The sequence below is a fragment of the Lissotriton helveticus genome, chromosome 1_1, assembly GCF_964261635.1.
Source record: "Lissotriton helveticus chromosome 1_1, aLisHel1.1, whole genome shotgun sequence".
NCBI classification, from domain to species: Eukaryota; Metazoa; Chordata; class Amphibia; order Caudata; family Salamandridae; genus Lissotriton; species Lissotriton helveticus.
The window spans coordinates 51,691,812-51,704,850 of NC_136057.1; the positions used below are offsets into that span (position 1 = coordinate 51,691,812).

At 48.0% G+C, this 13,039-nt stretch overlaps 1 pseudogene; it reads right to left on the reverse strand.

The window, feature by feature from the left end:
* Positions 1 to 3,925: 3,925 nt before the first annotated feature.
* On the reverse strand, positions 3,926 to 10,963 carry LOC144767374 (uncharacterized; annotated as a pseudogene).
* Between the last annotated feature and the right edge of the window lie 2,076 nt (positions 10,964 to 13,039).

The following is a 13,039-nucleotide window of genomic DNA, read 5'->3' on the forward strand; positions in this document are numbered from 1 at the left end:
CAGCCAATGAAGGGCTTGCTTCTTCTACCGCCCTGCAGTAGCAACGGATGAACCGTTTACTGCACACTGGCTATTATTCACACGCTTTCGCGTAATTACTCCTTTCCTCCCATTTTGTACTAGTATTTCGGGTGGCGACTTGAAAGAATGCTCAACACAATTATGGCAGGTTATGCACGCCGCCTGAGCAGGCACACACTTGTTAACAGTCCGAAAGCGGCATGCTGTAAGTGCACACACTCGTGAAACGCGAGTGTTGGATGCATGCTAAAGGATGCTATTATCTGAACCAGACAGAACGCCATCTGCTTGGGTGGATGCTGGTGAACAGCCCTGGTGCACCAGGCGTGTGGTTGGTCTGTGTGATGTATGTGTGTGCGAGCGCGTGCCAACAACATAGTAATGTAGGGACTGTGTGCAAAGACTTCTGTGCAACCCAGGGAAAGGCAGATGCATGTGTACGGACAAGAGGGGCTTTCTAGATGCGTGCTTGTGTGTGTGAGCACACACCACACACACACCTCTCTGATGGTGCCAAATGTCACCCGCTGGTTGTCTGTGGTGCAGCTGCACACGACAGTAGTGTTGTTTGCACAGAGGCGGTCCATCTCCTATGCTGGTGTGCCGACCCGCTCTAAAGCATTTCCTTTGCGCGAGTAACGCAACACTACACTGTGTATACCTTAAATACTTTATAACATCGTCTGTCAGAAGACATTCATGTGTGGCACCCGTTCGGAACGATTTGCCAATAATTACAATGTTCTTGCCAATGTTTTATGATAAATACCCACCCCACCCCTCCCCACACACAATTACATTCACAGATGCGCGTATTTATTTAAAATAGAAAAAAAATGTTTTTACAAGCGAACCTGCAGCAGTTACTCGGAGCGGAACCCACTGTGTGGCAACATGGTCTTAACAAACATGTGTCTGTGCAGCGGGAATTACTTCCAGAGGGCGCCCCCTGTCATGCGCGGAAATAGTACTCTCAGGAATGTGCTTAGAGCAGAAATGGATTCCAGTAGGAGCGAGGCGCTACAGTGTGGAGTGATGTCATTATCAAACATCCTGTAACGAACCAGTCACGAACCAGTCACATCTCCGGACATCTGAAAGACCTTCACTGGCTCCCCGTCAACAAAAGAATCACCTTCCGCCTCCTCACCCACGCACACAAAGCCCTACACGACCAAGGCCCGAGCTACCTCAACAGCCGAGTCAACTTCTACGCTCCCAAACGCCACCTCCGATCAGCCAACCACGCCCTCGCCGCCGTCCCCCGCATCCGAAGAGCGACTACAGGAGGAAGGTCCTTCTCCTACCTGGCCGCCAAGACCTGGAACTCCCTCCCGACCGACCTGCGCCTGACCCAAGACCACCTCTCCTTCAGGAAGAAGCTGAAGACCTGGCTGTTCGAGCAGTAGCGGCACCCCCCCCCCCCCCCCCAGCGCCTTGAGACCCTACGGGTATGTAGCGCGCTTTATAAGTGTCAATGATTGATTGATTGATTGGTTGTTGAGGGGAAGGCTTGCACTGCTATTGGGGAAATAAGTTTGAAGTTTTCACAAGGACGAAGCTCTTAAAACAGTCCCCACTTTCCTAGTGAGGAAGGCTGCTAATGTGGAAATATGTGTTTAACACAGCGATGGCTAAATTACAAGAAAGGCTTCCATGTGGCATGGCAGGGGAGCGGTGCTCTAGCAGAAATTGGTTCCATACGGACAGACCCTTAGAGCTGGATTAGGGAACTCTCGCGGAGGCGGACAGCAGCATTGCACCTACATTTGTCCGCGAGGCCATAAAAGTAAAGCCGCGCGGCCACGAAATGAAAAAAAAACACGAGTGGTGACGCATCACCGCAAGTGCTACCTTGCTGGCCACTAGCTTGCTATTACGCGCATGCGCGCGCGCTCTTGTGCGCGTGATAGTAAGCTGGTTACCAGGAAAGTAGCACTTTTCTAAGCAGCTACTAAATGTCTCAGCTAGACCAGCGCATGCGCTGGATCAGGCCGAGACCAAAAAAACAACTCGCACTCTGAGAGAAGGCATTCTGGCGAGAATAGTCCCCTATGATTGCACCTGTGCCAGACTCCCTTCTGAAAGCAGTCATGCTATTGAGATTTGACCCCTCTATTGCCAAATAAAGTAGGCTTCTTGCTGACATCACAAATTATCTTTATAGTTTAGGGAATAAATCACATTTAAGATCTCCTATACAATCAGTAGTCAAACACCATGAATTCAAAGAAATGTGTTGTTTTATTACATATCTAAAAACATACATTTCGTATTAATATGTAAAATCTAGTCATCATTGTATAAATTTCATATCCTCATGATTGTTCTTGCTGTATCATAATTTTGTTCATGTTAATGTTACAATAAATTGAGTTTGATCCGGGTACATACGTCTGTAGTGTGGTTTTTAAAGGCTCTTGGATGTCTATACATGGGTGGTGTTTGGATGTTTGGTTATGTATTATTAATACAGATTAATAAAGTATTGGGTTTCAAATTTCTTATGCCACTAATGGCCATGCAAACCACTTGTTCAGTTTAGAACTTGTTGCTGTTAACGTGAAAGTAAAGTGAGTTTGGCCCTGGAGGAAACCCCTGTAGTGTGTAATGTATAAGGATGGGTGTGCTGAAGAGCAGTCTTGTTCCTGACTGGCTGTGTGGTGGTGTAGTGATGATGATGATGGTCGACAGCAGGAAGAACATCCTAGACTTAACAATTTGTTAAAATGAACTTGGTGGAAAGCATTCGTTTCTACTATCTTTGGCTACTGGAGATGTATCCTCTCTTCTGATGTGCATATTATATCGGTGAACTCCTTCCTCTAGGCAAGTCTGGGCTATAAGAACACTGTTTATTTGACAGCTACAGCAACACAAGAGCACCTTACAGATGATTCAGAATGTTACGATCCATCTTCTTTGTGGTCGGAGGACGGCCCAACTGCATCACAAAGTTTCACTGCTTGCTCACGAGGCAGCACATACTTTTTATGCCCATTCATTTACCGGCAGTTTATAAAACAAGAGTTTCTTTTTACTTGTAAAAACAAACCTGAATATCATTTGTATCAAAAATCAGTATCTTTTGTGTTCCTTTACTTCTAAATCCAGATTGTTTTTCCAGTGACAAAGTTCAACAAATGTAAAGTAGGGAGTTGATAATTCTGGACTGTAAGTGCTGGAATTCTTTACTGCTCAAGATTCTTTACTTATCTGTCAATCTTTCAGAAACGTATTAAGAATTAAACTTTTCGTCAGCTTTCTCTCCGATCAATACTTTCACCATCATGCACAGATTCTGTCCTTTCACCAGTTAGGAGTTGGTTGGTTGATTCTCTGTAAGTAAGAAAGGTCTAAAATATATTCATATAAAATTAATCTGGCCGTGAATCATTTACAGTCAGTGGTGAGCCAGCAAATTTCCCAAGGGTCCAGCTTGATATTGGACATCTCTGGGGAAGTGCTACTATGGTGGGTGCATTAACAGATGCATTTGATGAGTAAAATGAGCATCATGTCTCCCAAGTCAGTGCTTCGGAGGTAAATGTTGTGCGCTGCAAGCATTAACTCTCAGTTACAGATCACAATTTCCTACTTTGACTTCTTGTGCCTTTGGGCGTTGTTCTCTAGCAGCTGTCATTGAACGAGTTATTGCACAAAATGACCAAACACCAAAATCAGCTAGAAATATTCTCCAGTCTGTGCTTGTTAAACTTATTTAAGTGTGTTGTGTTTATAGATTTTACCACTAATCTCTGTAGTTAGCTGTAAATTCTTCCGTCAACACTTCCAAATCCACTACAATGGTATGGTTTCTCTCCTGTTTGTGTTTGTGTGGTGCACTTGAATGGAGTTTCCCCTAAGTGGGTTCGCTGGAGATTTCTTAATGTTGAAGGGGCAAAAAAATTACTTCCACATTCACTGCAGTGGTAGGGTTTTATCACCTTTGTGTGTATGCTGATGGTTCCTTAATGCTGAGTAACGACTAAAACTACTTTCACATTACATGCAGTGGTAGTCGTTTATCACCTGTGTGTGTTCGTTGTTGTCTTTGTATTTCTGATAATTGACTAATGCACTTAACACACTCACTGCACTTGAATGTTTTTTCCCCTGTGTGTGTTCGCTGATGATTCCTTAATTTTGAGGAACGACTAAAACTTTTTTCCACATTCAATGCAATCAGATGGTTTTTCCCCTGTGTGTGTTCGCTGATGACTTCTGAAATTTGAGGAAACACTAAAACTACTTCCACATTCATTGCAAACAGTATGGTTTTTCCACCAGTGTGTGTTTTAATATGTCCAGGTAGGTCGCTCCCCCTCCGCACAGCACCGCCTGTGCCCGTTCTCTCCCTCGCTGCCCCCGTTCTCTCTGCCCGGTTTCCCTTCTGCTCCCCTCGCTGCCCCAGTGTCTCTCTGCCCGGTTTTTCCTTCTGCTCCCCTTGCGGCCCCGTGTTTCTCTGCCCGTTTCTGCCTTCTGTTGCTTAGTTGCCTCTGCATTTCTGTGACCTTTCTGCCTTCTGTGCCACTTGTTTCCCCCCGTTTTTTGTGACCTTTTCTGCCTTTTCTTGGGACTTTTCTGCCTCTGTGCCACTTGTTTCCCCCCGTTTTTGTAACCTTTTCTGCCATTTTTTGTGACCTTTTAGCCTCTGTACCACCGTTTCCCCCGTTTTTTGAAACCTTTTCTGCCCTTTCTTGGGACCTTTCTGCCTCTGTGTCACTCGTTTCCCCCTCAATTGTTGTGCCTTTTTGTCTTCTGTTTGCTTTGAAGCCCCTTGCCGCTGCGTCACCTGCGGCCCCGCCCCCCTGACTGCTCATTCGCTTCCCCCACCTTTCGCCTCCCAGCTGCTCCTCCCTCCCACCTCCCCATATAGGCTGGCCGCTGCGCGGTGAGGAGAGCGACCCTTGACCCTTCCAGGTAGATCACTCCCCCTTCGCACAGCACCGCCTGTGCCCGTTCTCTCCCTGGATGCCCCTGTGTCTCTCTGCCCGGTTTCCCTTCTTCCCCCCTCGCTGCCCCGTATCTCTCAGCACGGTTTTTCCTTCTGCTCCCCTCGCGGCCCCCATGTCTCTCTGCCCGTTTTTGCCTTCTGTTGCTTAGCTGCCCCTGCATTTCTGTGACCTTTCTGCCTTCTGTGCCACTCGTTTCCCCCCTTTTGTGACGTTTTCTGCCTTTTCTTGGGACTTTTCTGCCTCTGTGCCACTTGTTTCCCCCCGTTTTTGTAACCTTTGCTGCCATTTCATGTGACCTTTTAGCCTCTGTGCCACTTGTTTCCCCTGTTTTTTGTGACCTTTTCTGCCCTTTCTTAGGACCTTTCTGCCTCTGTGTCACTCGTTTCCCCCTCAATTGTTGTGCCTTTTTGTCTTCTGTTTGCTTTGTCGCCCCTTGCCGCTGCGTCCCCTGTGGCCCCGCCCCCCTGACTGCCCATTCGCTGCCCCCACCTCCCACCTCCCAGCTGCTCCTCCCTCCCACCTCCCCATATATGCTGGCCGCTGCGCGGTGAGGAGAGCGACCCTTGACCCTTCCAGGTAGATCGCTCCCCCTCCACACAGCACCGCCTGTGCCCGTTCTCTCCCTGGATGCCCCTGTGTCTCTCTGCCCGGTTTCCCTACTTCCCCCCTCGCTGCCCCGTATCTTTCAGCACGGTTTTTCCTTCTGCTCCCCTCGCGTGCCCGTTTTTGCCTTCTGCTGCTTAGCTGCCCCTGCATTTCTGTGACCTTTCTGCCTTCTGTGCCACTCATTTCCCCCCATTTATTGTGACCTTCTGCCCTTTCTTGTGACCTTTCTGCCCTCTGTGCCACTCATTTCCCCCTCAATTGTTGTGCCCTTTTGCCTTCTGTTTCCTTCGTCGCCCTCACCGCCCCGCCGCTGCGTCCCCTGCGGCTCCACCCCCCTGACTGCCCATTTGCTGCCCCCACCTCCCGCCTCCCAGCTGCTCCTCACTCCCACCTCCCTGGTGCGCGGCAAGCCCGTCTGCGCTCGCCCACATCTGGACCTCGCCCAGCGCCAGAACCCCTGGCCCCCGCACCCGCCACGACGACCGCGGCCACTACGACGCCAGCACTCTGCACGCTCTCAACCATGGACGGACCCACAATTGCTTCAAGGTCGCCCCGAAACGCACACACAGTCCCTTCACCTGCTGGAACTGCAGCTACACCAGCCACAGAGCCGACGGACCACCCACCAAGAAAATCCTCGACCACCTCCGATGCATACTACTGAACACCTGCTCTGCAAGTAAACACGCCGTCGAGCTCTGGGACCTGCTCAACACAATCTCCCCAAACGTCGCCTTCCTGACAGAGACCGGGTTGACCACCTCCTCTGCACCCGACAACGCCATAGCCATCCCAGATGGCTACAAGATCACCCGCAGAGACCGCACCAACGGAGTCGGAGGAGGAATGGCTATCGTCCACAAGAACAGCATCAGGGTCTCGACTAGCACAGACGGCGCGCTCAGCACCGCCGATCACATGCATTTCCAGAGCCACACAGACCCCAACTCCACCCTCAAAGGCACCCTCGTCTACCGACCCCCAGCACCCTGCCCCCAGTTCAGCGACTCCATCGCCGACTTCATCAGCACGCACGCCCTGACCTCTACCGACTACATCCTCCGCAGAGACCTGAACTTTCACCTTGAGAACAACAACAACTCCACAACCCTGATCGATAACCTTGCCAACCTCGGACTGAGACAACTCGTCACAACGCCCACCCACTCCGCCGGCCACACGCTCGACCCCGTCTTCTCCTCAGGCCCGCACGTCTCCATCAGCCACACCACCGAACTCCTCTGGACCGACCACCGCTGCATCCACTTCACCTTCCAGAAACCCACCACACACCACCGCACCCAACAGATCCCCGCCGCTGCTGGAGCAAAATCACCGTAGACATGCAAACCTCGCTCTCAGCCCACCCACCGAACCTCCAACACCGACATCGCTGCCCACAACCTCAGACGCTGGATCGAGGACTGTGCCAACACCCTCACCCTGCTGAAGAAGCCCCGCTCACAGAGACACCAGAAAGAGGGCCAGTTGGTTCACCCCAGAACTCCTACATTCCAAGCAAGCCTGCCGGAAACTAGAGAGGAAATGGCACAGTGAATAAACTCCGGACAGCCACGCAGCACACAAGGACGCCGTCCGCAACCACCACCACCTCATCAGGGCTGCCAAGAAGACCTCCTTCAAAGACCACCTCGACAACAACGCACACGACAGCAAGGAGCTCTTCAACATCGTGAAGGAACTCTCGAACGCCAGCTCCAACACCAACAACATCCCGCCGTCACAAGCCCTGTGCGACTCCCTCGCTACCTTCTTCCACCGCAAGATAGCAGACATCCACAACAGCTTCGACACCGAGACAGCCCCAACAGACAGCAACACAACAGACCCTCCGCACACCATCTACCATGTCCCCTTGCTAGCCAGGACCAGCGTGAGCGTCGATGACACCATCAAGATCATGAGCACAATCCATTCCGGCTCTTCGTCAGACCCATTTCGCACCACATCTTCAACAAAGCAAGCAGCTCCATCGCACCCCACCTACGCAACGTCATCAATCTCTCCCTTGAGACCGCGACCTTCCCAGAGAGCTGGAAACAAGCTGAGATCAACGCCATACTCAAAAAACCCAAGGCAGAACCAAGAGACCTCAAGAACTTCCGACCCATCTCTCTACTCCCCTTACCGGCCAAGGTCATCGAGAAAATCGTAAACAGATACCTCGAAGATAACAGAATCCTGGACCCTTCCCAGTCAGGGTTCCACAGCAACCACAGCACCGAGACCGTCCACATCGCAGCCACCGACGACATCAGGACCCTGCTAGACAATGGGGAAACTGCAATGGGGAGCCCTCTCAGCCAGCTTCGACACCGTCTGCCACTGCACACTACGCGCACGCCTCCATGCCGCAGGGATCCAAGACAAGGCTCTGGAATGGACCACCTCCTTCCTCTCCGGCAGAACCCAGAGCGTCCACCTCCCCCAGTTCCGTTCCGAAGCCTCCGAGATCATCTGCGGCGTATCCCAAGGATCCTCCCTCAGCCCGACACTGTTTAACATTTACATGGCCCCGCTCGCACACGTCGCCCGACAGCACAACCTCAACCTAATCTCCGACGACACTCAACTGATCATCTCCCTGACCAAGGACCCCATCACCGCCAAAGCCAACCTCCATGAAGGAATGAAGGCCGCCGCCGACTGGATGAAGATCAGTCGTCTGAAGCTGAACTCGGACAAGACAGAGGTCCTCATCCTCGGCTCCAACCCGTCAGCCTGGGATGACTCCTGGCGGCCAATGGCACTGGGGGGCAGCCCCGACCCCCACCGACCACGCACATCCTCGACTCAACGCTCTCAATGACCAAGCAAGCCAACGCCGTCTCCTCCTTCTGCTTCAACACCCTCCGCATGCTCCGCAAGATCTACAAATGGATCCCGACAGATACAAGAAAGACAGTCACCCAGGCCCTCATCAGTAGCAGACTCGACTAAGGAAACGCCCTCTACGCAGGAGCCCCAACCAAGCTCATCAATCGACTACAACGCATCCAAAACGCCTCAGCATGACTGATCCTCGATGTACCACGACACAGCCGCATCACCCCCCATCTGAGAAACCTGCACTGGCTTCCCGTCAACAAGAGGATATCCTTCAAGCTCCTCACCCACGCACACAAGGCACTCCACAAGACCAGCCCAGCCTACCTCAACAGAAGGCTCTCCTTCTACACCCCCAATTGCCAGCTACGCTCCGCCGACCTCTCACTCGCCACCGTCCCGCACATCCGAAGAACAACCACCGGCGGGAGATCCATCTTCCACCTCGCTGCCAAGACATGGAACACCCCCCACTGAGCCTACGACAGACCCAAGACCTGCTGACCTTCAGGAGGATACTAAAGATCCTAGCTGTTCGATCAGCGCCTTGAGACCCTCTTGGGTATGAGGGGCGCTTAACAAATGATTGATTGATTGATTGATTGATTGATTGATTGACTGATTTACTGATTGATTTTTGTAGGTCTGATGACCCACTACAGCTCTTTAAACATTCACTGCATTGGAATGGCTTTTCCCCAGTGTGTGTTCATTTATGTTTTTGTAGGCCAATAACTGAAAGAAGCTCTTCACACATTCACTGCAATGCTATGGTTTTTCTCCTGTGTGTGTTCGTTGATGTCTTCGAAGATTTGATAACTGACTAAATCTCTTTACACATTCATTGCAATGGTATGGTTTTTCCTGAGTGTGTGTTCGAATATGTTTTCGTAGGTCTGAGGACCCACTGAAGCTCTTCGCACATTCACAGCACTGTAGTGGCTTTTCCCCTGTGTGTGTTCGCTGATGAATCCTGAGATTTGAGGAATCACTAAAACTACTTCCACATTCACTGCAATGGTATGGTTTTTCCCAGTATGTGTTCGCTGATGTCTTTGTAGGTGTGATAACCGACAGAAGCTCTTCACACATTCAGTGCAATGGTATGGTTTTTCCCCTGTGTGAGTTCGCTGATGAACTTGAAGAATTGATAACTGACTGAACCTCTTCAGACATTCATTGCAATGGTATGGTTTTTCCCCAGTGTGTATTCGCTGATGTCTTTGGAGTTGTGATAACCGACTGAAGCTCCTCACACATTCACTGCAATGGTATGGTTTTTCCCCAGTGTGTATTCGCTGATGTCTTTGGAGATTTGATAACAGGCTAAAGCTCTTCACACATTCATTGCAATGGTATGGTTTTTCTTCCCCAGAGTGTGTTCGCTGATGAACTTGGAGTTGTGATAAATGACTGAAGCTCTTCACACATTCAGTGCAATGGTACGGTTTTTCCCCAGTGTGTGTTCGCTGATGTCTTTTGAGGTGTGATAACTGACTGAAGCTCTTCAGACATGCAGTGCAATGGTATGGTTTTTCCCCTGTGTGTGTTCGCTGATGAACTTGGAGTTGTGATAACTGACTGAATGCCTTCACACATTCATTGCAATGGTATGGTTTTTCCCCTGTGTGTGTTCGCTGATGAACTTGGAGTTGTGATAAATGACTGAAGCTATTCACACATTCAGTGCAATGGTATGGTTTTTCCCCAGTGTGTGTTCGTTGATGAACTTGGAGTTGTGATAAATGACTGAAGCTCTTCACACATTCAGTGCAATGGTATGGTTTTTCTCCTGTGTGTGTACGCTGATGAACTTGGAGTTGTGATAACCGACTGAAGCTCTTCACACACTCAGTGCAATGGTACGGTTTTTCCCCCATGTGTGTTAGCTGATGATCTTGGAGTTGTGATAAATGACTGAAGCTCTTCACACATTCAGTGCAATTGTATTGTTTTTCCCCAGTGTGTGTTTGCTGATGTCTTTGGAGGTGTGATAACTGACTGAAGCTCTTCACACATTCACTACAATGGTATGGTTTTTCTCCTGTGTGTGTTTGCTGATGTCTTTGAAGAATTGATAACTGACTGAATGCCTTCCCACATTCATTGCAATGGTATGGTTTTTCCCCTGTGTGTGTTCGCTGATGTCTTTGAAGAATTGATAACTGACTGAATGCCTTCCCACATTCGTTGCAATGGTATGGTTTTTCCCCTGTGTGTGTTCGCTGATGAACTTGGAGTTGTGATAACCGACTGAAGCTCTTCACACACTCAGTGCAATGGTACGGTTTTCCCCCCATGTGTGTTCGCTGATGATCTTTTAGGAGTGCTAACTGACTAAAGTTCTTCACACATTCATTGCATTTGCACGTTGCTTTTCCTGCGTGTGTTTGCTGATGGCTCTTTAGTAGTGATCACAAACTAAAGCTCTTGCTGCTTGTGTATAATTTCTCTTTCTTGGTTAATGTCTCTGGGTCGGGTTTATATTTGTCTGCATCCCATGACTGCGTTTCCTGAGGAGCTAACATGGTTGATAAAGCACTTGTGCTATTCACACATTCCTTGTATGTGTGTGGTATTTTGGATGGTTGATTTCAGATTTCACAATGAAATACAAGACTCACCAACTACATATATTATAATTGTGGCAAGTAAAGCTTCTTTGTAGGTGGTTATGTTTTTAGATTGCGGAATGGTTTCGCATGTTTATGAGTGAAGATCAGTCTTCCTTCTGGTCGAAGCAAATTGGGACAGTCTGTTGTAGATCAGAGACCCTCTCTTTCCTTTACCCTTCAGTTGTATGGCTCCACTCCCTTGTGCTTTTCTAATGTTCCTGTGGTTTGGCCTGTGGTTTGGATAGAAAATGTTTACAATACACCTAGCGTGCTGAATGGTGGTCTGCCATCATTACAGGAAGCAGAGTAATGCTGTATCTACCTCATACCGAACACATGATCAAAGCTGGTGGTAGAGGCCTGTTTATACAGGAAGTGGTTTGTCAGTGTTGTTGCCTTAATTTTCTAGAGGTCATTTCTTATCCTGTTGCGTGGAGGTGCACAGCTCAGACTCTTACATCCACCAAATTGCTCTGAACTGCTTTTTCCAGGATCTACCAGTTTATGTTCATGTTCCTCAGTCTTTATGCAGATCTTTTCCTAAATTTTGGAGCTCTTTTTTTCAAACCACTTTTTTTTCAGATTTTCACGATTACTGTCATTATTCACGATCATTCAAGGCTGTTTTCCTATGGGATGTAAAGAGATTTAAAATCATTAAATGGAAATGTAAGAGCATGTGAATACACAATACTTAACTAGTTGTAAAAGACATCTAGTCCTTACCATTTACGAAAGTTACCAAGAGATATTTCACCATACACAGATATTTAACTAAATGTTCTATAGAACATGTCACATTTTACTTAATTCAGAAAAGGAGGTGATTTTTCGGTGTTCACACAGTAATTTAGTACAGAAAGAGCACACATGGAGTGCCCACTTGCTAGAGGTACAGCTTTACGAAGATGCACATGGCTAAGATTTCATTTAACCCCTCCCGTGCTCATGACGAGCTCAGCTCGTTATGAGGCACGGTTGCGCTGTGCTCCAGACCAGCTGAGCTTGTCATGATCCGCGTGGCGCTCACACCTGGGGATAATTTCCCTGCTGTGCTGAGCATTCCATGGAAACGGGTGTGGCCATGCACCCTCCCTCCCCCAGAGCCGCGGGGGAATTAACCCCGCGGCGAAGGGGTTAAAAAAGAAGGGATTGTGTAAGAAGAGATAGATCAGGATGTGTTGCTGTCACTTCAGTTTTAGGAATTGTATAACAGCAGTAACACTTTCAAGGCTACATGACAAAGAAAACCATGAATAAAACCCTTTCAGGAAGTATATAATAAAGGTAACGCTCTAGGAAGTACATAATAAATGTAAAGCTCCAGGAAGTATATAATAAAGGTAACGCTCTAGGAAGTATATAATAAAGGTAACGCTCCAGGAAGTATATATTAAAGGTAACGCTCCAGGAAGAATATAATAAAGGTAACACTCCAAGAAGTATATAAATAAGGTAATGCTCCAGGAAGTATATAATAAATGTAACACTCCAGGAAGTATATAATAAAGGAGTATATAATAAAGGTAACACTCCAACAAGTATATAATAAAGGAGTATATAATAAAGGTAACGCTCCAGGAAGTATATAATAAAGGTAACGCTCTAGGAAGTATATAATAATGGTAAAGGTCCAGGAAGTATATAATAAAGGTAACACTTCAGGAAGTATATAACAAATGTAGCTGTCAAAAATTTTTAAGGAGACACCCTTCTTATCGAAAAGGAAATGGGTCTGAGGTCAGTTGAAAAAAGAAAGTTTTCCCTTTTCTTGGTTATAGAGGATAGATCAGACTGTGAAAACAGTCCTACTATCTTGCAACCTAATTTGAGGTCTAGTTTGCTATGAGGCACCCCATATGGTAACAAATTTACAATTTATACTGGAAGATGTCACAATATTTCTATGGATTATCAACAAAATTTTCTAACACACAAGGTAAAAAGTAAAGAAGTAAGAGGTCAAAAGATAATGTACTAGAATGATTC